The sequence below is a fragment of the Phacochoerus africanus genome, chromosome 1 (genome assembly GCF_016906955.1).
Source record: "Phacochoerus africanus isolate WHEZ1 chromosome 1, ROS_Pafr_v1, whole genome shotgun sequence".
In the NCBI taxonomy this organism is placed as follows: domain Eukaryota; kingdom Metazoa; phylum Chordata; class Mammalia; order Artiodactyla; family Suidae; genus Phacochoerus; species Phacochoerus africanus.
Window position 1 is genome coordinate 142,997,563 of NC_062544.1, and position 21,607 is coordinate 143,019,169.

A 21,607-nucleotide genomic window follows, 5' to 3' on the forward strand; every position below is an offset into this window, starting at 1 on the left:
CAATGTCTTTGACATCTTGGAGCAAATGTTTTCTCACCTGTAAAATGAGTATGTTAATATTGTAGCCCATCTTATTGGATTTTTGTATAAATTAAATGTGATTCTTCATATTAAAGATTTAACACTGTGCCTGGCACAATATAAACTTGTAAAGTATAGACTACTTAAGATTATTATCAACTTCTCATTTTAGCTTTTAACATTTCAATAAGATGGATCTTTGTGATGGCATGGATAGGTAGAATAATGACTGGTTATAATTTGGTAGAATTTTGCAGTTCATTGATGGGTATATTTATTTAGTAAATATTTAACATTTATTGTATTCAGAAACTCTACACATATCAGGAGTTCCCATCGTGGCTCAGTGGTTAATGAATCCAAGTAGGAACCATGAGGTTGCGGGTATGGGCCCTGCCCTTGCTTAGTGGGTTAACGATCCAGCGTTGCCGTGAGCTGTAGTGTAGCTCGCAGACGTGGCTCGGATCCGGCGTTGCTGTGGCTCTGGCGTAGGCTGGCAGCTACAGCTCCGATTAGACCCCTAGCCTGGGAACTTCCATATGCCGCGCAAGCAGCCCAAGAAATGGCAGGAAAAAAAAAAAAAAAAAGACAGAAGAAACTCTACACATATCAAGGACTAAGTCCTTTAAAAGTGGTTTTCACTTTTGTTTTTTCAGGATTCCTTGCTTTATTCTATGATGTTTATTTTTACATAAATCTCCACCTTTGCATTTCTATTGGGTTATGCAAAGCTCAAGATTTTGAAATAGTTCAGTTTTCCTCAAAAATGAGGAAAATCTTACTTTTAGTAGTTGATAGAAGTATCAATTGAAGGTAATATGCCATTTCCCTATATTGTAATGCTTCTGTGATGATAATACATCCGTAATACAGGTGCCAAAATCAGATTGTGTCTATCAGCCAAGCTGCAGTTTTGCCTTAAAGGCTTGTTTCTACCTACTGGGAAGCTCTGGTGATGCCTTCAAGCCATTCTCATTTTGTTCTAACAGCCCTTTGATGCTTGGAGTTTTAGTCTCAATCAAGGAGGTGGAAATCAGTGGTGAAAAGTTTGCTCTGATGAAGCCTAAAGGAGTGGAAATTAAGGGATGCCGTCCCCTGCTCCCCACATTACAAAACCATGGAAATGGGCAATTTCCAAGATGTGGTGCTGCAGTAGTCAGGATGCCTGGAGGTTTCCAGTGACTTGTGTAACATGCATTTACATGGGGAACTGCTTTTCTTAGAGCAGCTATGCAAATGTGAGCATATCATCCCCAGCGGAAATTGGATTCCCAGTTTATCTTCTGAGTAGAGAATATGAAGTTGTAAAATAAATCCCTCAGCATTGATAACTACTGCATTTTAATGACAGAAAAGCTGACCAATGTTTTAACAGGTTGCATGTAAATCCTGACAAGCTGTTGTAAGGAAGCAATGTTTAAAAGAGACTTTGAAAAAGAAGAGCTAAATGGAGAACTAGGAGAAAAAGTAAGCTAGAGAGAGTATAGATATAAACACAGTAGACATAGTCTTAAATTTGACAGTGGCCTGTAAATGAGGCTGGTAGAAGAGCGAGTCTTAAAGATTCCAAAAAGTTTTGTGAATTAGCAGGGTTTTCAAAGCTCAGCACAACTGACATTTTGCATCTTGTAACTCCCTATTGCTGAGGACTGCCCTTTGTATTGTATCGTGCTTTCCTTGTCCCTGCCTACTATATATATGCTGGAAAAACCATTTCTTAAATTATGACAACTGAGATGTCTGTAGGCTTGCCACATTACCCTGGGGGGAAAGCAAAATCATCCTCATAAAGACATCTAAAAAATGTTAAAAGAAAGCCCACTGCCAAAGCAAATGACACAGTAATAACTTGGGATTGACTTGGATTCAAGGTCTGACTTGGCCTTCATTTAAGTTAAGAATCTTTAGTTAAGTTACTTATAATGTCTGAGATGTAGTGTCTTTTTTATGTATCAGAGTGTTATGATATGTCCCAACACATGATTTTGATAAACCAAATGAAATAATACATTACATAAAAAGCATTCTATATAGCCTGGCATAATAGTGTGCTTTCTTTTTCTTTATGTATATATGTGTGTGTGTGTTATATGTGTATATATAGGTATACATACAGTGGAGCACATATATATGCTTTCTTGCATAGTAATCCACTTGTTTGTTTTGGAATTTTAGTATTTAAAATGCATTTTTTTTGTATTCAAAATCTGCCACTGTATAAAATTTATCCATTGATTTTTTTTCAGAGTTCTGGAGCTACTTAGAATGTCTGTTCACTCTCAGTAAGATAGCTGGTGAAATTCTAGAAGACTCAATCGTCTGTTTTGGCTTAATTGTTGCTTTTCTTGCATGTGTCACAAAACCTGCAGTTGTGAAAAATTAACATTTTATTTAGTTTCATGAAAATGTATAGTTAAATTATTCTCTTCCTGAGAATGACCCTGAGGGATGGATATGGATATGGCTCCATATCCTATTATTAATTGTAATACAAAGAATAATAATTGACAACTTTCTTGATTTTAGTCCCTAGGAGGAAAACTTTTTATATATGAACTTCTTTCTACACTACAATCTTAATGATTTATGTGTTCATTATCTTCATTTTCCATTTTTTTGGTTAAGAAACTGAAGCAGAAAATGATTATACTCTTACAAAATAATGCTTAAAATAGCCAAAGGTGGTGATGAAACCAGTCCTGTATGGTATAGAAGCTTTTGGAATCTATAACTCTGCCATCTTGCCCTGTGTGATCAGCCTCCCTAGAAGGAGGTACCAAAGGCAGAACCAAAAGGGCATCTTCTCAAGAACTGAAATAAGAGCTTTCTTGGCCCAGTCTCAGGAAGAGGACGCAGTAGGAGAAAAATCCCACACCCGGACTACATCAGCCTTCCAAATAGGATAGACTTTGTATTATAAGCAGGTGTCAGGGTGACTTTCTATGTCCTTCAGTTATTTCTCTATGAGGATAGCTTTATTCTCTCTTAATCTTTAGTAAAGGTAGTTTTCAAATTAAAAGTCAAGGTAGTTTCTATTGAGATAATACAGGTTTTGTTTGTTGTTATTGGGTCATTTAGATGTTTCTCCTTGACTAACCTAGATCTAAGAATGAGGAAAGGTACACTAAGAAGCAATATCTCCTCCCAAAACTCAGTGTATGCCAACACATGCATACACACACACACACATACCCCACCACCCCACAAAAGGAACAAAGGAAAAATTCCTTCTGTTTTTCTAAATCCTCGCACAGTTTTTTGAACTCATTTGAAAAGCTCTTTCTTATTACTATTTTTAAATTTCCAATCTGTGGCAGACTGATACTTTTGTAAACTATAATGAAAATAAAATAACATAACAATGAAAGTAAAATTGGATACACAAAATAAAAGCCTACCCTTTCTTTTTGTATTCAAGGAACATAAATTTGTCCAATTGCTATATATACAATTTTCTAAATATGCTCATTCCTGTCTTCATCTTGTCAAAAACAAGTTTGTGCTGCATTTCCTCAGGGGATTTTGTTTCAGATGATGGCAGGTGAACATGTTTGTGCATAAAATATAGGTTATAAATAGCTTAATTTTATATATATTGCTTATGTCTAAGTCCTGTTAAAGGGGATCTGGGGCAAGTGAAACAAACAACAACAAAAAGATGTAAGAAAGAGGAAAATAAATGGGATATGCCAGAGTATATGATGTGAGTCTTTGCTCCCTCCTGACCTTTTTTGATGTTAATTTTCCCCCTTTCTGTTTTTTCCCCTCCTTTCTATTCCTTATTTCCTAGTTGTAATTCTTCTTTTGACCACTTGCTTTCTTCTATACAATTATATTCTCTTTTATATCTCTCAGTTTCTTTCCCCTTTTCGTTTATATATGAACTATTTCAAACATAGAAAATATCAGGAGCAACACAGAAAAACACCCATGAACCCATTCCTGCTTTGAAAGTATTAATAAAACATTTTTTTTTTCATAATTTGTTCAGTAAATAAAACTACTTTGTATATAGAGAAAAATAGTTTAAGGTCCTTTTCATATCCCTCCTGATAAATACTGTGCTGAAGTTGAAAGGTTTCCTTCTTGCCTAGGTATTCAGTTTTGCTCCACAAGAACCAACGAAAGACTGATGCATAAAACAGTTTTATTATCTTTTTATTTTTTATTGAAGTATAGTTAATTATAATATCATATAAGTTACGGTATAGTGATTCATGATTTTTAAATGTTATACTCCATTTATACCTATTATGAAATATTTGCTAAATTCCCCATGGTGTACAATATATCCTTATAGCTTATTTTATACCCAATAGTTTGTACTTCTTAATACCATACCCCTGTATTGTCCTGCCTCCTTCTCTCTCCCCAGTAGTAACCAGTCACTTGTTCTGTTTACTAACTATGAGATATCTATGAGACTGCTTCTTTATTTGTTATATTCAAGTTTGTTGTATTATTTAGCTTCCTCATATAAGTGACATGATATAGTACTTGTCTTTCTCTGATTTATTTCACTTAGCAAAATGTCCTCCAAGATCATCCATGTTGATGGAGATAGCAACATTTATTTTTTATGGCTGAGTAATATTCCATTGCATATATATATGTGTTGTGTAGATAGATAGATAGACAGACAGATAGGTAGATAGATACCACATCTTCTTTACCTGTCCAACTGTTAATACACACTTCAGCAGCTTCCATATTGTGGCAATTGTAAATGACACCACTGTGAACATTGTGATGCATATATCCTTTCAAATTGGTGTTGCTGGATTTTTCAGATAAATACTCGAGAGTGGAATTTTGCTGTCTCATATGATGATTTTGTTTATAGTGTTTTGAGAAACCTCCATCCTATTTTCTGCAGTGGCTGTACCAATTTACATTCCCACCAACAGTGTTTGATGGTTCTCCTTTCTCCACATCCTCGCCAACATTTGTTATTTGTTTTCTTTTCAGTGATTACCATTCTTACAGGTATGGGGTGATATCTCATTGTGGTTTTGATGCACATTTCCTTGATGGTTAGCAATGTCGAGCATTTTTTCATATGCCTGTTGGCCACCTACATTTCCTCTTTGGAAAAATGTCTGTTCATTTCTTCTTCCCATATTTTAATTGAGTTGTCTGTGTTTTTATTATTGAGTTGTATGGGCTATTTATACTCACTGGATATTAACCCCTTATGTGTCATATCATTTGCAAATATTTTCTCCCATTCACTAGGTGGTTTTTCATTTTGTACATGGTTTCCTTTGTGCAAAAGCTTTTTCTTATTATTACTTCTAATAGTTATTTCCCCAATACAATTTTTTTACCTACTGTACACCAGGGTGGCCCAGTTATACATACATGTATACACTCCTTTTTCTCCCATTGTCATGCTCCATCATAAGTGACTAGACATAGTTCCCAGTGCTACACAGCAGAATCTCATTGTTAATCCATTCCACAGGCAGTAGTTTGCATCTATTAACACCAGGTTCCCCAACCACCCCACTCCCTCCCCCTCCCCATTGGCAACAACAGGTCTATTCTCCAAATCCATGATTTTCTTTTCTATGGAAAGGTTCAACTGTGCCTTATATTAGATTCCAGATATAAGTGATATCATACAGTATTTGTCTTTCTCCTTCTGACTTACTTCACTCACTATGAGAGTTTAGTTCCATCCATGTTTACGCAAATGGCATTATTTTGTTCTTTTTTCTAGCTGAGTAGTATTCCATTGTGTCTATATACCACATCTTCCTAATCAAATCATCTGTGGATGGACATTTGGGTTGTTTCCATGCCTTGGCTATTGTGAATACTTCTGCAATGAACATGCAGGTGCATGTGTCTCTTTTAAGCAGAGTTTTGTCCAGATATATGCCTAAGAGTGTGATTGCAGGGTCATATGGAAGTTCTATGTATAGATTTCTAAGGATCTCCAATCTGTTCTCCATAGTGGCTGTACCAGCTTACGTTTCCACCAACAGTGCAGGAGGGTTCCCGTTTCTCCACACCCCTCCAGAATTTGTTATTTGTGGACTTATTAATGAGGGCCAATCTGACTAGTGTGAGGTGGTATCTTGTGGTAGTTTTGATTTGCATTTCTCTAATAATCAGGGATGTTGAGCGCATGTTTTTTCATGTGTTTGTTGGCCATCTGTATATCTTCCTTGGACAACAGTCTATTCAGGTCTTTTGCGCATTTTCCATTGGGTGATTGGCTTTTTTGCTGTTGAATTGTATAAGTTGCTTGTATATTCTAGAGATTAAGCCCTTGTCCATTGCATAATTTGAAACTATTTTCCTCCATTCTGTAAGTTGACTTTTTGTTTTCTTTTTGGTTTCCTTTGCTATGCAAAAGATTGTCCGTTTGATTAGGGCCCATTGGTTTATTTTTTCTCATTTCTGTTGCTTTGGAAGACTGGCCTGAGAAAACATTTGTAAAGTTGATGTCAGAGAATGTTTTGCCTATGTTCTCTTCCAGGAGATTGATGGTGTCTTGTCTTATATTTAAGTCTTTCAGCCATTTTGAGTTTATTTTGGTGCATGGTGCGAGGGTGTGTTCTAGTTTCATTGCTTTGCATGCAGCTGTCCAGGTTCCAAGCAATGCTTGCTGAAAATACTTTCTTTTCCCCATGTTATGTTCTGGCCTCCCTTGTCAAAGATTAATTGACCATAGGTGTCAGGGTTTATTTCTGGGGTCTCTATTCTGATCCATTGGTCTGTATGTCTGTTTTGACAGCAGTATCACACTGTCTTGATGACTATGGCTTTGTAATATTGCCTGGAGTCTGGGAGAGTTATGCCTCTTGCTTGGTTTTTGTTTCTCAGGATTGCTTTGGCAATTCTGGGTCTTTTGTGGTTCCATATAAATTTTTGGATTGTTTATTCTAGTTCTGTGAAAAATGTCATGGGTAATTTGATAGGGATTGCATCGAATCTGTACATTGCTTTGGGTAGTATGGCCATTTTTACAATACTGATTTTTCCAATTCATGAACATGGAATAACTTTCCATTTCTTTACATCTTCTTTAATTTCTTTGATTAAAGTTTAATAGTTATTGGCATATAGGTCCCTCACCTCCTTGGTGAGGTGTATTCCAAGGCATTTGATTTTTTGAGGTGCAATTTTAAAAGGCATTTTATTTTTGTATTCCTTTTCTAATATTTCATTGTTGGTATACAGAAATGAGACTGATTTCTGAATGTTAATCTTATATACTGCTACTTTGCTCAATTTATTGATCAGTTCAATTAGTTTTTGGGTTGAGTGCTTAGGGTTTTCTACATATAGTATCATGTCATCTGCATACAGTGACAGTTTTATCTCTTCTCTTCCTATTTGGATGTGTTTTATTTCTTTTATTTGTCTAATTGCTGTGGCTAGGACTTCCAAAACTAAGTTGAATAGCAGTGGTGAGAGTGGGCATCCTTGTCTTGTTCCAGATTTTAGTGGGAACGCTTTCAGTTTTTCTCCATTGAGTATATTTGCTGTGGGTCTATCATAAATGGCTTTATGTTCATGAATGTTCCCTCTATACCCACTTTGGTAAGAGTTTTGTTCATGAATGGATGTGGTACTTTGTCAAATGCTTTTTCTGCATCTATTGAGATGATCTTATGGTTTTTGACTTTTCTTTTGTTACTGTGGTGTATGACATTAATTGATTTGCATATGTTGAACCATCCTTGTGAACCTGGGATGAACCCTACCTGGTCATGGTGTATGATCTTTTTCATATGTTGCTGGATTCGGTTAGCTAAAATTTTGTTGAGAATTTTTGCATCTATATTCATCAAAGATATTGGGTGATAGTTTTCTTTTTTGGTGGTATCTTTGTCTGGTTTTGGAATTAGGGTGATGGTGGCATCATCATAGAATGTCTTTGGGAGTGTTCCTTCTTCTTCAACCTTTTGAAAAAATTTAAAGAGGATGGTCACCATATCCTCTTTATATGTTTGGTAGAATTCTCCTGTGAAGCCATTGGTTCTGGAATTTTATTTTGTAGGGAGTGTTTTTATACCATATTCCATTTCATTTCTAGTGATTGGTCTGTTCAGTTGGTCTGTTTCTTCTTGATTCAGTTTTGGCAGGCTGTAAGATTCTAGAAAATTGTCCATTTCTGCCAGATTGTCAAACTTGTTGCCATATAGTTGTTCATAGTATTCTCTTATGGTTTTTGGTATTTCTGCAGTATCCGTTGTGATTTCTCCTTTTTCATTTATAATTTTGGTTATTTGGGTTCTTTCTCTCCTCTTCATGCTGAGTCTAGCCAGGGGTTTGTCAATTTTTTTTTTTTTTACCTTTTCAAAGAAGCAGCTCTTGGTTTTATTAATTTTCTGTATTGTTTTTTGAATCTCTATTTTATTGATTTCCTCTTTGATCTTTCTAATTTCCTTCCGTCTGCTGACTTTAGGTATTGTTTGTTCTTCTTTTTCTAATTCGTTTAGGTGTAGGGTTAAGTTGTAAGTTTGGGATCTTTCTTCTTTTTTGAGAAAGGCCTGCATCACTATGAATTTCCCTCTGAGCACTGTTTTTTCAGTGTCCCACAGATTTTGAGAGGTTGTGTCTTCATTATCATTTGTCTCCAGGTATTTTTTAATTTCCTTCTTGATTTCTTCACTGACCCATTGGTTTTTTTAGTAACATGTTGTTTAGTCTCCATGTAATAGGTTTTTTTCTCTTTTTTTTCCTTGTGGTTTATTTCTAGTTTCATGGCAATGTGGTCAGAGAAGATACTTGAAATAACTTCTATGCTTCTAAATGTGTTGAGGTTAGCTTTGTGTCCCAATATGTGGTCAATTCCAGAGAATGTTCCATGTGTACTTGAGAAGAATGTGTATTCTGCTTTTTTTGGATGTCGTGTCCTGAAGATGTGGATTAAGTCTAACTTTTCAATTGTTTCCTTTAGGATCTCTGTTGCTTTCTTGGTTTTCTGTCTAGAGGATCTGTCCATTGATGTGAGTGGGGTATTAAAGTCTCCTAGTATGATTGTATTCCCATCAATTTCTCCCTTTATGTCTGTTAATATTTCTTGTATGTATCTGGGTGCTCCTATATTTGGGGCATATATGTTGATGATAGTAACATCCTCTCCTTGGATGGATCCCTTAATCATTAAGTAGTGTCCTTCTCTGTCTTTCTTTATGTCTTTTGTTTTAAAGTCTATTTTGTCTGATATGAGTGTTGCAACTCCTGCTTTTCTGTCATGTCTATTGGCGTGAAATATTTTTTTCCCACCCCTTTACTTTCAATCTATATGTGTCCTTTGTCCTAAGGTGGGTTTCTTGTAGGCAGCAGATTGAAGGTTTTTGCTTTTTTTCCAGTCAGCCACTCTGTGTCTTTTGATTGGAGCATTCAGTTCACTGACATTTAAGGTGATACTTGATAGATGATTATTTATTGCCATTTTAAACTTTGTGTTCCAGTTGATTCTATGATTCTCCATTCTTCCTTTCTTTTTTTGGTTGGATGGCCTCCAATTATTTTCTGCTTGAGTGTTTTTCCTTTCACTTTTTGCAAATGCAATGTTTGGTTTTGGCTTGTGGTTGTCCTGTTTTTTAAGTATGCTAACCCCTTCCTATAATTATATGTTTTAGCCTGATGGTCACGTAGGTTCAAACACTTCATTACTATACTAAAATTAAGAAGAGAAACAGATAAAAAAAAGAATGAAGTGAGAAAAAAAATTTTAAAAAGGAGAATATATATCCTCACGTCCCTTGCCCACATTTTATGATTTTGATGACACTTTTTTTTTAATTTTATTTTGTTTTAAACATGTTCATGATTAAATCTATGTGCTGGCTTATGTGAGTGACTACTCCCTGACTGTGGCTTCCTCAATCCTTTCTTTTTGGTTTAGAGAAGCCCTTTCAATATTTCTTTTAGCGTGGGTTTTGTATTGCTGTATTCTTTTAGCTTTTGTTTGTTGGAAAAAAAATTTATTTCCCCTTCTATTTTTTAAATGATATTCTTGCTGGATAGAGTATTCTAGGTTGCATATTTTTTCACTTTAAATATTTCTTTCCATTCCCTCCCGGCCTGTAGAGCTTCTGAAGAGAAATTAGCTGATGACCTTATGGGGGTTCCCTTATAGGTAACATTTTGCTTTTCTCTTGCTGCCTTTAGGATCCTCTCTTTATCATTAACTTTTGCCATTTTTATTATAATGTGTCTTGGTGTGGGTCTATTTGGGTTCAACTTGTTTGGGACCCTCTGTGCTTCCTGTATCTTGAACTCAGTATCCTTCAGATTTGGGAAGTTTCCAGTGATAATTTCTTCATATATATTTTCCATCCCCTTATTTTTTCTACTCCTTCTGGAATTCCTATTATGCATAGATTGGTCCATTTTATATTATCCCTTAGGTCTCTTATATTGCTTTCATGTTTTTTCAGTTGGTTTCCTATCTGCTGTCCTGATTGGGTGATTTCCATTATTCTATCTTCCACATCACTAATTCATTCTTCTGCATTATTCATTCTGGTTTTTACTTCCCTTAGCTTAGTTTGTATCTCTGCAAATGAATGTTCTAGTTTTTCTTGGCTCCTCCTTATATTTTCTAGTTCCTTTCTGAGGGTATCTGCATTACTGTTCATATCTTCTCTTAATTCCTTCATTATTTTCACTATTTCTCTTTTGAACTCCAAGTCTGTCAGACTGCAGAGGTCTGTTTCATTGTTGACTGCTTTAGGTGAGATCTCCTGTTGGTTTAACTGGGGGTGGTTTCTCTGCTTCTTCATCTTGCTTGTTGTTTTCTTTTTCTTGGTGGAGTTGTACTCCCCGTGGCCAGGCAGGGTTTGCCTTGGTACTGCTGTGGAATGTTTCCCAGGGGCTGGTGTTGTTGGTCATCTTCTTTGAGGCAGTGTGGGTTTTCTTGGGGGTGGGAGGGGCTGACAGGGTCTCTCTGAATCAAAGGAGGACTTCCTGAGGGCAGTCAGGACTGGGAGGTCCACACTGCGATGGAAGCAGATTTCACACAGCTGGGAAGAACTTGCTGTAGTGTTACTGGGCTGTGGGGCTCTTTTAGGGGGCTGGTGGTGCTGGTCAGCTGTTCCACAGGAATGCAGCACCCCCAAGGGCGGGAGCAGACAGCTGGGCCACTGAGAACCCAAGGGGCTCTTCCCCAGGGCAGCAGGAATTGACAGGATAACACTGCAATGGAGGCAGATTTGCACAGCCAGGACTTTTCTGGGCTGAGGGCCTTTTCTGGGCTGCAGGACTTTTCTGGGCTGCAGGCCTTTTCCCGGGGACTGGCGGTGCTGGGTGCTGCTCTGCAGGGGTGTAGCCCCACCAGAGGCACATTTATTCTTAATCTAACTCAAATAGCACTGTTGATGAACTATTTAACATGTGACATTGCTGACTCTTACTCTTGTACTGCTTTTAAGGGAAGTCATATCCTCTGAAAGGGTCACCAGACCTTTCATGCATTAGTCTTTAAGGTAAAGACTAATATTCATGGGTTGCTAATTACATGCATTTTGATCCTTATGTGGTATAATTGTCAGAATTTTCACAGTTAATACTCCAGGTGTTCAATTATCTCCATTTTCAAATAAAAGAAACTAAGCTGAGAGACTTAATGGAACCAATAACAAAACTAGTCATGGAAATACAATTCAACCCAAGTCTTGGTACTTTTTTCCCAAGCCCAAGCTATTCCTTTTAATAACTTTGCCTTCTTAGGTGCTAGAATTAAGTGAGGAGAGGTAATACTGATCAATATTACCTGAGATTTATAGGAAATATTTAGGTAGGAGGAATTTGAACAAACTGGGCTAAAAAGATTCTTCTGAATTTTAGTGTTTTATTATGTTGCAAATACATGAATAAAATAGAAAATAAAATATGATTCTGTATTCCATTGACTCATACACAAACTTAAAAGACAAAACTTAGTCAGATAAGTGGTTTAAGTTAGAAATAGAACAAAACAGATTTCCTTCTCTAAATTCAAAAATAGTAATGAGTGTGGAAACAAACTCAGCAATCTGGGGATAAGAGCCTGCTCACACCAAAGAAAGAGACAGTAAATATTAAAACTCTCATGCCAAAAACAAACAGTAATCCCTGGCAAAATACAAAGGGGTGCTCTTCCATAAAAGTAGCCCTTCAGGACTACCGTTTGGCTTCCCTAAACTCACAGAAAAAGAAAAACATAAGTAAGATGAAGAAGCTCAGCAACCATTCCCAGTTGAACGAATAGGAGAATTCACCTGAAGCAGCAAACAATGAAACAACCTCTGCAGTCTGATAGACACTGAGTTCAAGTGAGATAGTGAAAATACTGAATGAATTAAGGCTAAATATGAAGGAATTAAGAGCAGATATAAACAGTAAATCAGATTACTTTAGAAAGGAACCAGAGGAGTTCCCATTGTAGCTCAGTGGTTAACAAATCTGACTAGTTACCATAAGGTTGCAGGTTCAATCCCTGGCCTTGCTCAGTGGGTTAAGGATATGGCATTGCTGTGAGCTGTGGAGTAGGTTGCAGATGCGGCTGGGATCCCACATTGCTGTGGCTCTGGCATAGGCTGGAGGCTACAGCTCTGATTAGACACCTAGCCTGGGAACCTCCATATGCCACAGGTGTGGCCCTAGAAAAGGCAAAAAGACAAAGAAAAAAAAAAGGGGGGGGAACTAGAAAATACAAGGAGGAACATAGAAAATTCAAACTTCACTTGCAGAGACGCAAACTGTGCTAAAGGCACAAAAAGGGCAGAATGAATAATGCAGAGGAATGAATTAGTGACGTGGAAGATAGTATAATGGAAATCACCCAATCAAGGCAGCAGACAGAAAACCAAATGAAAAAACATGAAAGCAATATAAGAGACCTATGGGATAATATAAAGCGGGCTAATCTACACATAATAGGAATTCCAAAAGGAGAAGTAAAAGAAAAGGAGATTGAAAATATATTTGAAGAAATTATGGCTGAAAACTTTCCAAATCTAAAGGAAACAGATATCAAGATACAGGAATCACAGAGGGCCCCAAACAAGTTGAACCCAAATAGGGCCACACCAAAACATATTACAATAAAAATGGCAAAAGTTAAAGAGAAGATTTTAAAGGCAGCAGGAGAAAAATAAAGCATTAATTATAAGGGAACCACCCATAAGGCTATCAGTTTATTTATCTAGAGAAACACTATAGGCCAGAAGAAAGTGGCAAGATATACTCAAAGTTGTAAAAGGGAAAAAAAAAAAAAAAAGCAGCCTAGAATAAACTACCCAGCAAGAACATCATTTAAAATAGAAGGGGAAATAAAGAATTTATCCAACAAACAAAAGCTAAAAGAGTACACCAATATTAACCCATTCTGAAAGGCCTTCTCTAAATTGAAAAAAAAAAAATAAGTAGGAAGAAATAGGATGGAGGAAATCACTATTGGAAAGAAATCACTTAAATAAACCATCTAGCATACAGAACTAAAAGGAAAAAAAAAGAAAAAAAAAACACTGTAAAAGTGAGGATAAACACAAGGAACAGCAAAAGACAAAGATGAAGATGTTACAAAAGGATTTCAGAAACAGAATGTGGGGAAGGAAAGTAAGAAAATATAGGCTCCTTTTTTAAAATAATGTGTTTGAGCCTATATGACTATCAGGCTAAGGCAAGCAGAAAAAGGAAAGGGTTAACATACTTAAAAAACAGGGCAACCACAAATCAAAATCAAATATTACAGTCACAAAAATCAAAAAGAAAAGTAAAAAAGTGGAAATCATCCAACCAAAAAAAAAAGGAACAAAGGATAAACAGAGACTCAACTGGAAAACAAGGTTTAAAATGGAAATATGTACATATTTATCAATAATTGCCTTAAATGTCAATGGACTGAATCTCCAATCAAAAGACAGAGTGGCAAACTGGATAAAAAAGCAAAAACCTTCAATCTGCTGCCTACAAGAAACTCACCTTAGAGCAAAAGACACACATAGATTGAAAGTGAGCAGATGGGAAAAGATATTTCATGCCAGTGGACAAGACAGGAAAGCAGGAGTTGCAATACTCATATCAGACAACATAGACTTTAAAATGAAGTCTATAAAGAAAGACAAAGAAGGACACTATTTAATGGCAAAGGATGCATACAAGAAGAGTGTATTATATGCCCCTAATGTAGGAGCACTCAGATACCTATGGCAAATACTAATAGACATAAAAGGAGAAATGGATGAGAAAACAATCATAGTAGGAGACTTTAGCACCCCACTCACATTGATGGACAGATCCTCTAGACAGAAAATCAATAAGGGAACAGAGATCCTAAATGACACAATACAAAAATTAGACTTAATTGACATTTTCAGGACATTACATGCAAAAAAATTGGAACTTACATTCTTCTTAAGTGCACATAGAATATTCTCAAAGATTGATTACATACTGTGGCACAAAGCTAACCTCAAAAAATTAAGAGTATAGAAAATATTTCAAGTATCTTCTCTGAACACAATGACCAAAAACTAGAAATCAACCACAGGAAAAGAAATGAGAAAAAACAGACTACATGCAGACTAAACAACATGACAATGGGTCAATGCTGAAATCAAGAAGGAAATTAAAAAATACCTCAAGACAAATGATAATGAAGACACATCCACTCAAAATCTATGGGATGCGTCAAAAGCAGTTCTCAGAGGGAAATTCATAGCGATAGAGGCCTGTCTTAAAAAGGGAGACAAATCTCAAATCAACAACTTAACTCACCACCGAAATGAATTAGAGAAAGAAGAACAAACAATACCTAAATCAGCAGAAGGAAGGAAATCATAAAGATCAAAGAGGAAATCAATAAAATAGAGATTAAAAAAAAAAAACACTGAAGAAATCAATAAAACCAAGAGCTGGTCCTTTGAAGAGGTAAACAGAATTGACAAACCTCTGGCTAGACTCAGCATGAAGAGGAGAGAAAAACACCACATAAACATAATAAGAAATAAAAAAGGAGGAATCACAACAGATTCTGCAGAAATACCAAAAAAAAAAAAAAACATAAGAGTATATTATGAACAACTGTATGCCAACAAATTTGATAACCTGGAAGAAATGGGCTACTTTCTAGAGACTTACAGCTTGCCAAAACTGAATCAAGAAGAAACAGACCAACTGAACAGACCAATCACTAGAAATGAAATGGAATATGGTATAAAAACACTCCCTACAAAATAAAATTCCAGAACCAATGGCTTCACAGGAGAATTCTACCAAACATATAAAGAGGAACTTATACCCATCCTCCTTAAACTTTGTCAAAAAGGTTGAAGAAGAATGAACACTCCCAAAGACATTCTATGATGCCACCATCACCCTAATTCCAAAACCAGACAAAGATACCACCAAAAAAGAAAACTATCGCCCAATATCTTTGATGAATATAGATGCAAAAATTCTCAACAAAATTTTAGCTAACCGAATCCAGCAACATATGAAAAAGATCATACACCATGACCAGATAGGGTTCATCCCAGGTTCACAAGGATGGTTCAATATATGCAAATCAATTAATGTCATACACCACAGTAACAAAAGAAAAGTCAAAAGCCATATGATCATCTCATTAGATGCAGAAAAAGCATTTTACAAAGTACCACATCCATTCATGAACAAAACTCTTACCAAAGTGGGTATAGAGGGAACATACCTTAACATAATGAAAGCCATTTAAAACAAACCTGCAGCAAATATAATACTAAGCAGAGAAAAGCAAAAAGCCTTCCCACTAAAATCTGGAACAAGACAAGGATGTCCACTCTCACGATTTTTACTCAACATAGTACTGGAAGTCCTAGCCACAGCAATCAGACAAACAGACGAAATAAAAGGTATCCAAATTGGAAGAGAGGAGGGAAATTTGTCACTATATGCAGATGACATGATACTATTCATAGAAAACCCTAAGCACTCAACCCAAACACTCCATGAACCAATCAACAAATTTAGCAAAATAGCAGGATATGAGATTAACATTCAGAAATCAGTCTCATTTCTGTATACCAACAATGAAATATTAGAAAAGGAATACAAAAATAAAATGCCTTTTAAAATTGCACCTCAAAAAATCAAATGCCTTGGAATACACCTCACCAAGGAGGTGAGGGACCTATATGCCAATAACTATTAAACTTTAATCAAAGAAATTAAAGAAGATGTAAAGAAATGGAAAGTTATTCCATGTTCATGAATTGGAAAAATCAGTATTGTAAAAATGGCCATACTACCCAAAGCAATGTACAGATTCGATGCAATCCCTATCAAATTACCCATGACATTTTTCACAGAACTAGAATAAACAATCCAAAAATTTATATGGAACCACAAAAGACCCAGAATTGCCAAAGCAATCCTGAGAAACAAAAACCAAGCAAGAGGCATAACTCTCCCAGACTCCAGGCAATATTACAAAGCCATAGTCATCAAGACAGTGTGATACTGCTGTCAAAACAGACATACAGACCAATGGATCAGAATAGAGACCCCAGAAATAAACCCTGACACCTATGGTCAATTAATCTTTGACAAGGGAGGCCAGAACATAACATGGGGAAAAGAAAGTATTTTCAGCAAGCATTGCTTGGAACCTGGACAGCTGCATGCAAAGCAATGAAACTAGAACACACCCTCGCACCATGCACCAAAATAAACTCAAAATGGCTGAAAGACTTAAATATAAGACAAGACACCATCAATCTCCTGGAAGAGAACATAGGCAAAACATTCTCTGACATCAACTTTACAAATGTTTTCTCAGGCCAGTCTTCCAAAGCAACAGAAATGAGAAAAAATAAACCAATGGGCCCTAATCAAACGGACAATCTTTTGCATAGCAAAGGAAACCAAAAAGAAAACAAAAAGTCAACTTACAGAATGGAGGAAAATAGTTTCAAATTATGCAATGGACAAGGGCTTAATCTCTAGAATATACAAGCAACTTATACAATTCAACAGCAAAAAAGCCAATCACCCAATGGAAAATGCGCAAAAGACCTGAATAGACTGTTGTCCAAGGAAGATATACAGATGGCCAACAAACACATGAAAAAACATGCGCTCAACATCCCTGATTATTAGAGAAATGCAAATCAAAACTACCACAAGATACCACCTCACACTAGTCAGATTGGCCCTCATTAATAAGTCCACAAATAACAAATTCTGGAGGGGTGTGGAGAAACGGGAACCCTCCTGCACTGTTGGTGGAAACGTAAGCTGGTACAGCCACTATGGAGAACAGATTGGAGATCCTTAGAAATCTATACATAGAACTTCCATATGACCCTGCAATCACACTCTTAGGCATATATCTGGACAAAACTCTGCTTAAAAGAGACACATGCACCTGCATGTTCATTGCAGAAGTATTCACAATAGCCAAGGCATGGAAACAACCCAAATGTCCATCCACAGATGATTTGATTAGGACGATGTGGTATATAGACACAATGGAATACTACTCAGCCATAAGCTAGAGACTCTCTTACTGAGTGAAGTAAGTCAGAAAGATAAAGGCAAATACCATATGATTTCACTTATAACTGGAATATAATTTACAGCACAAATGAACCTTTCCACAGAAAAGAAAATCATGTAGCTGGAGAATAGACTTGTGGCCGCCTGATGGGAGAGGGAGGGAGAGGAAGGGATCGGGAGCTTGGGGTTATCAGATACAAAGCAATCCTTGGAATCGATTTACAAGGAGATCCTGCTGAGTAGCATTGAGAACTCTGTCTAGATACTTATATTGTAACAGAATGAAGGGTGGAAAAAAATGTATACACGTAAATGTATCTTGGCCCCCATGCTGTACAGTGGAAAAAGAAATAAATAAATTTTAAAAAAAGAATAAATGTGAAGATTACAGGTATCTCTTGACATCACCATCAGTGTTCACATGGGAGGCTATGTGTTTAAAGAGTTAACTAACTTTTTGGAGGGTAGGATCAGCAAAGAGAATCAGAATCAGTGTTGAGAAGCTGTATTTTTTCTGGATGAGTGTCTAGAAAGACTTAGTGACAGCTGATCCCACTTTGCTGTGATAGGAAGAGAGGTTGCCCAGTGTTGGGCAGTGAAGATTGCTCAGGAAATAAATTGGTCATCCAGCAGCCCAGGGGTAAATGATGCCTTTCTGAGCCTCTTGGTGCTTGATATATCAGGAAGGTAAATTAAATAGGCATTTTGAAATTGTAAAAATGATCATATTGCTTTCTGAACTTTATCTAATGAGTCCTATTAGTAGAATCATTCTCCACTGTGTATTGTTTCTCAAGCTTTCACAATGAGCCAATTACTTTTGAAATGAAACTGGCAGGAGAAACCTTCTAGTGACAGCTCATCGATATTAGATTTTGTACTGGTGCACAAACTTTAAAGCCCTGTTACTCCAAGTGTGGGTTATGGACCAGCCGCATGGCCATTACTTGGGAGCTTTGAGAAGGGCGTCTTCTCATGGCTCGTTCCAGACATCGTGGGTCAGAATCTGCATTTTTAACATCATTGTCAGATGAGTCCTATCTACCTAAAATCTTGAGAAGCTCTGTTGAAGACATGTGTATACACACACACACACAAACACATGCACTATTTTGATTTGATGATTCTGGAATAGGATGCAGGATCTGCATTTTTTTTACTATGCAGGTCATCTTCATATCACACTGTGAAGGAGTCTGTTATCAATTCACTTACTTCACCTCTATAGTGGAAAAATTTGGAAGACTGGAAACTTATCTAAAGGTTTAGAGAAAAATTAAGAAATTAAATCCTTATCTTTCCAGTTTCTTTCTGCATTTACTGGTCAGAACAACAGCACCACTATGTGCACAATGTATAAATGTACCTTGGTATCTGGCCTTGAAAGTAGCAGTCATATCTGTATATTTGTTTATGTGCATGTATGTTCATTTCAGTTTTATTTTGTAAATTCCCTAGGTACTTTGAAAGAATATACTAGAGTAATAGGAACAAGATATTTTGGAGAAAATAAAGCTCTGTTAAGTAAATGGACACATTTCTTTAAATGTTGGAAGCTTCCTTGGACTCAGTGAGTGTAGAAGTAGAGATTGTCTCTACAAAATAAATTGAATGTGTTTAATCAGATTACTTCAGGGAGATTCACTAGCTAGAATGCAATGGGAGGTCACCGTATGTCAGGGTTCCTGTTTGCTTACAAATTCTTGCTTTTGTGTGTGTGCGTGTTTGTGTGTGTGTGTGTGTGTGTGTGTGTGTAAGTGTCTTTAGGAGGAGTGGTAAGAAAATAATTGATTTTGGAATATCTATGCCAGTCTTCATTCCCAACTGTAAAGACCCCTGCCAAGTTTGAAAGGGAAAAAGGAACAGAAACAGAACTAAAGGGGAAAGGGAAGAAATGCGTTACCAGAGAGAGAAACCTAGAGGAATTACTCTGAGAAAATGTGCAGAAGGATAAGTTTACTTGTTGATAGAAACATTTAATCTATGAAAGGACAGATGTGTGTGAAAGGATATATACCCCAATGTGCATATGAAGCAATGTAAATGAAATTTAGACTTATAGACTGACAAAGGTGACAGGGTGTAGGGTGCTTATACAGCATCAGGTCTTTCCTTTTTCAATACATAAGGTAATTCAGACACAGGTAGAAGTGATCTCACTAATGATATCTAAAAGTTTAGAGAAAAATTAAGAAATTCAATCCTTCTTTCTCTAGTTTCTTTAAGAAATTGATTCTTCTTTGTCTGTTTTCTCTTCCCCATGACTATTTAATCCATCAGTAAGTCCTGATACATGGATTTCCACATTCCCTGTGGCTTCCCTTTACTGTACTGAGACCACCCAAGTTTAAGCCATCATACCTATCTCCCCTTCCCTTAAACTCCAGCCACAGAGGCTGCCCTTTATTTCCTCAAACCTGCCAAACTATTTCTCACCATAAGACCTTTCAATAAGCTAGTTCCTCAGCTTCCTTGTCTGTTGGCCACACATTCTCTGCTTACACTTCAGGTTAAATGTCACTTCTTCATAGAGGCTAGCACTAAAACATCTTTTTAAGTATGTCTTCTCTGTTGCTTCTTTCAAAGCATGCTTACAACTTATTATAACTTATTGTACATAGTTTTCAGTCTGTTCTGCTACAATAGATGGTAAATAACAAAATATAGTGACCATGTAATTTACTGGGCAGCCCCAGGTACTTTTGAGAGTTAAAGGGGTGTTGCTAATAATTATGCCAAGGCAGCAAGCTTAAGCCAGAACAAACTGGGGCATATGCCTGGGATAGTAGTAATGATGCTTTAATATGGAAATAGTGTTTGTTCACATGTGATTTTTTTCCTAGTCAAGGAGAGACCGAAAAACTGCAGCAGGGTATACTACTTCGCCAGGAAGTTAAAATGCTCTAAGTTCAACTGCTGCACAGAAATGTTTCAGCTCTATTTTAGGACTGAGGGCTCTCAGGCTCAAGGGCTTTAGGGAAGATGTGTATGCTTAAAAAAAGATGCCTCTTACCCTGACCCCTCCCCACAGAAGTGCAACCCATAGCCTTGCATGGCTCTCTGCTAAAGGCAAGGATCCACTTCCAAGTTCACCTTAACAGCAGCCCTTCTGATGCAAATGCCCAATTCTGTTTGTTCCTGTTCAACACCTGTAAGCCAGCGTTCCAAGACTATTATTCTATGGGAGTCTTTAAAGTTCTCCAAAGTACCTTGTCTAGGCTATCTAAGTTATCAACAAAAGTAAAAAAAAATATTGTTTTGGTTAATGTTCTAGTGACAAAATTGTATAGATTTTGAGTGACCTGGCCTGATTTTTATTTCTCTATTAAGCTGCTATTTTTGTATCCATATGTTCCATTGGCTTTATAGTATCATTGACCACAGCTCATAGTAGGAAATGTATTTTCTACCATGACCCATTGCACATGTATATATATTAATGTTCCATATATAAATATTTACATATATTTATCTATATATAAACATATACATATCTTTATATAAACACACTTATACACATAACCTGAAATGGTTTTACCCCCAAATTTACCTGTACTGTGTATGAAGAGGTCTCAAAGGAAAGGAACTCCATAATAAAAGAAGACCTTTTATTATATATATGGAGTTTGAAGTTATAGTAGAATACTCAAACAAATTTCTGGCAGGCTATTGATGAAGGATTTGATTTGGGACAGTTTGGGTCACAGTCTAATTATAGTCTCAGTGGTTGAGAGCAGAGCAAGGAGATGTCAGTGACATAATACTTGAGGAATATTTATGTCTTGGAGAGGAGGTAGAAATAGAAACCAGCAAGGCAACTGAGAAACATTATTGAGAGGCAGAAAGAGGAGGAGAAGCTGGCCTGTAAGGAAACCATTACAGAGAAAAAAAAAAACAAAAAAAAACACTTGGCAATATTGAGTATTTATTCAAAACTTAGTGAGCATATAAGCTCCATGAAAGAAAGCAGAGTTTTTTTGTTTTGCTCCCCATTTAATCACTGAAAGGAAGTGGCCAGCATTCAGTAGAAGATCCTTTTCTATCTCCACACGTCTTTCAGTTATTATCTCTTTCTACACACACACACACACACACACAC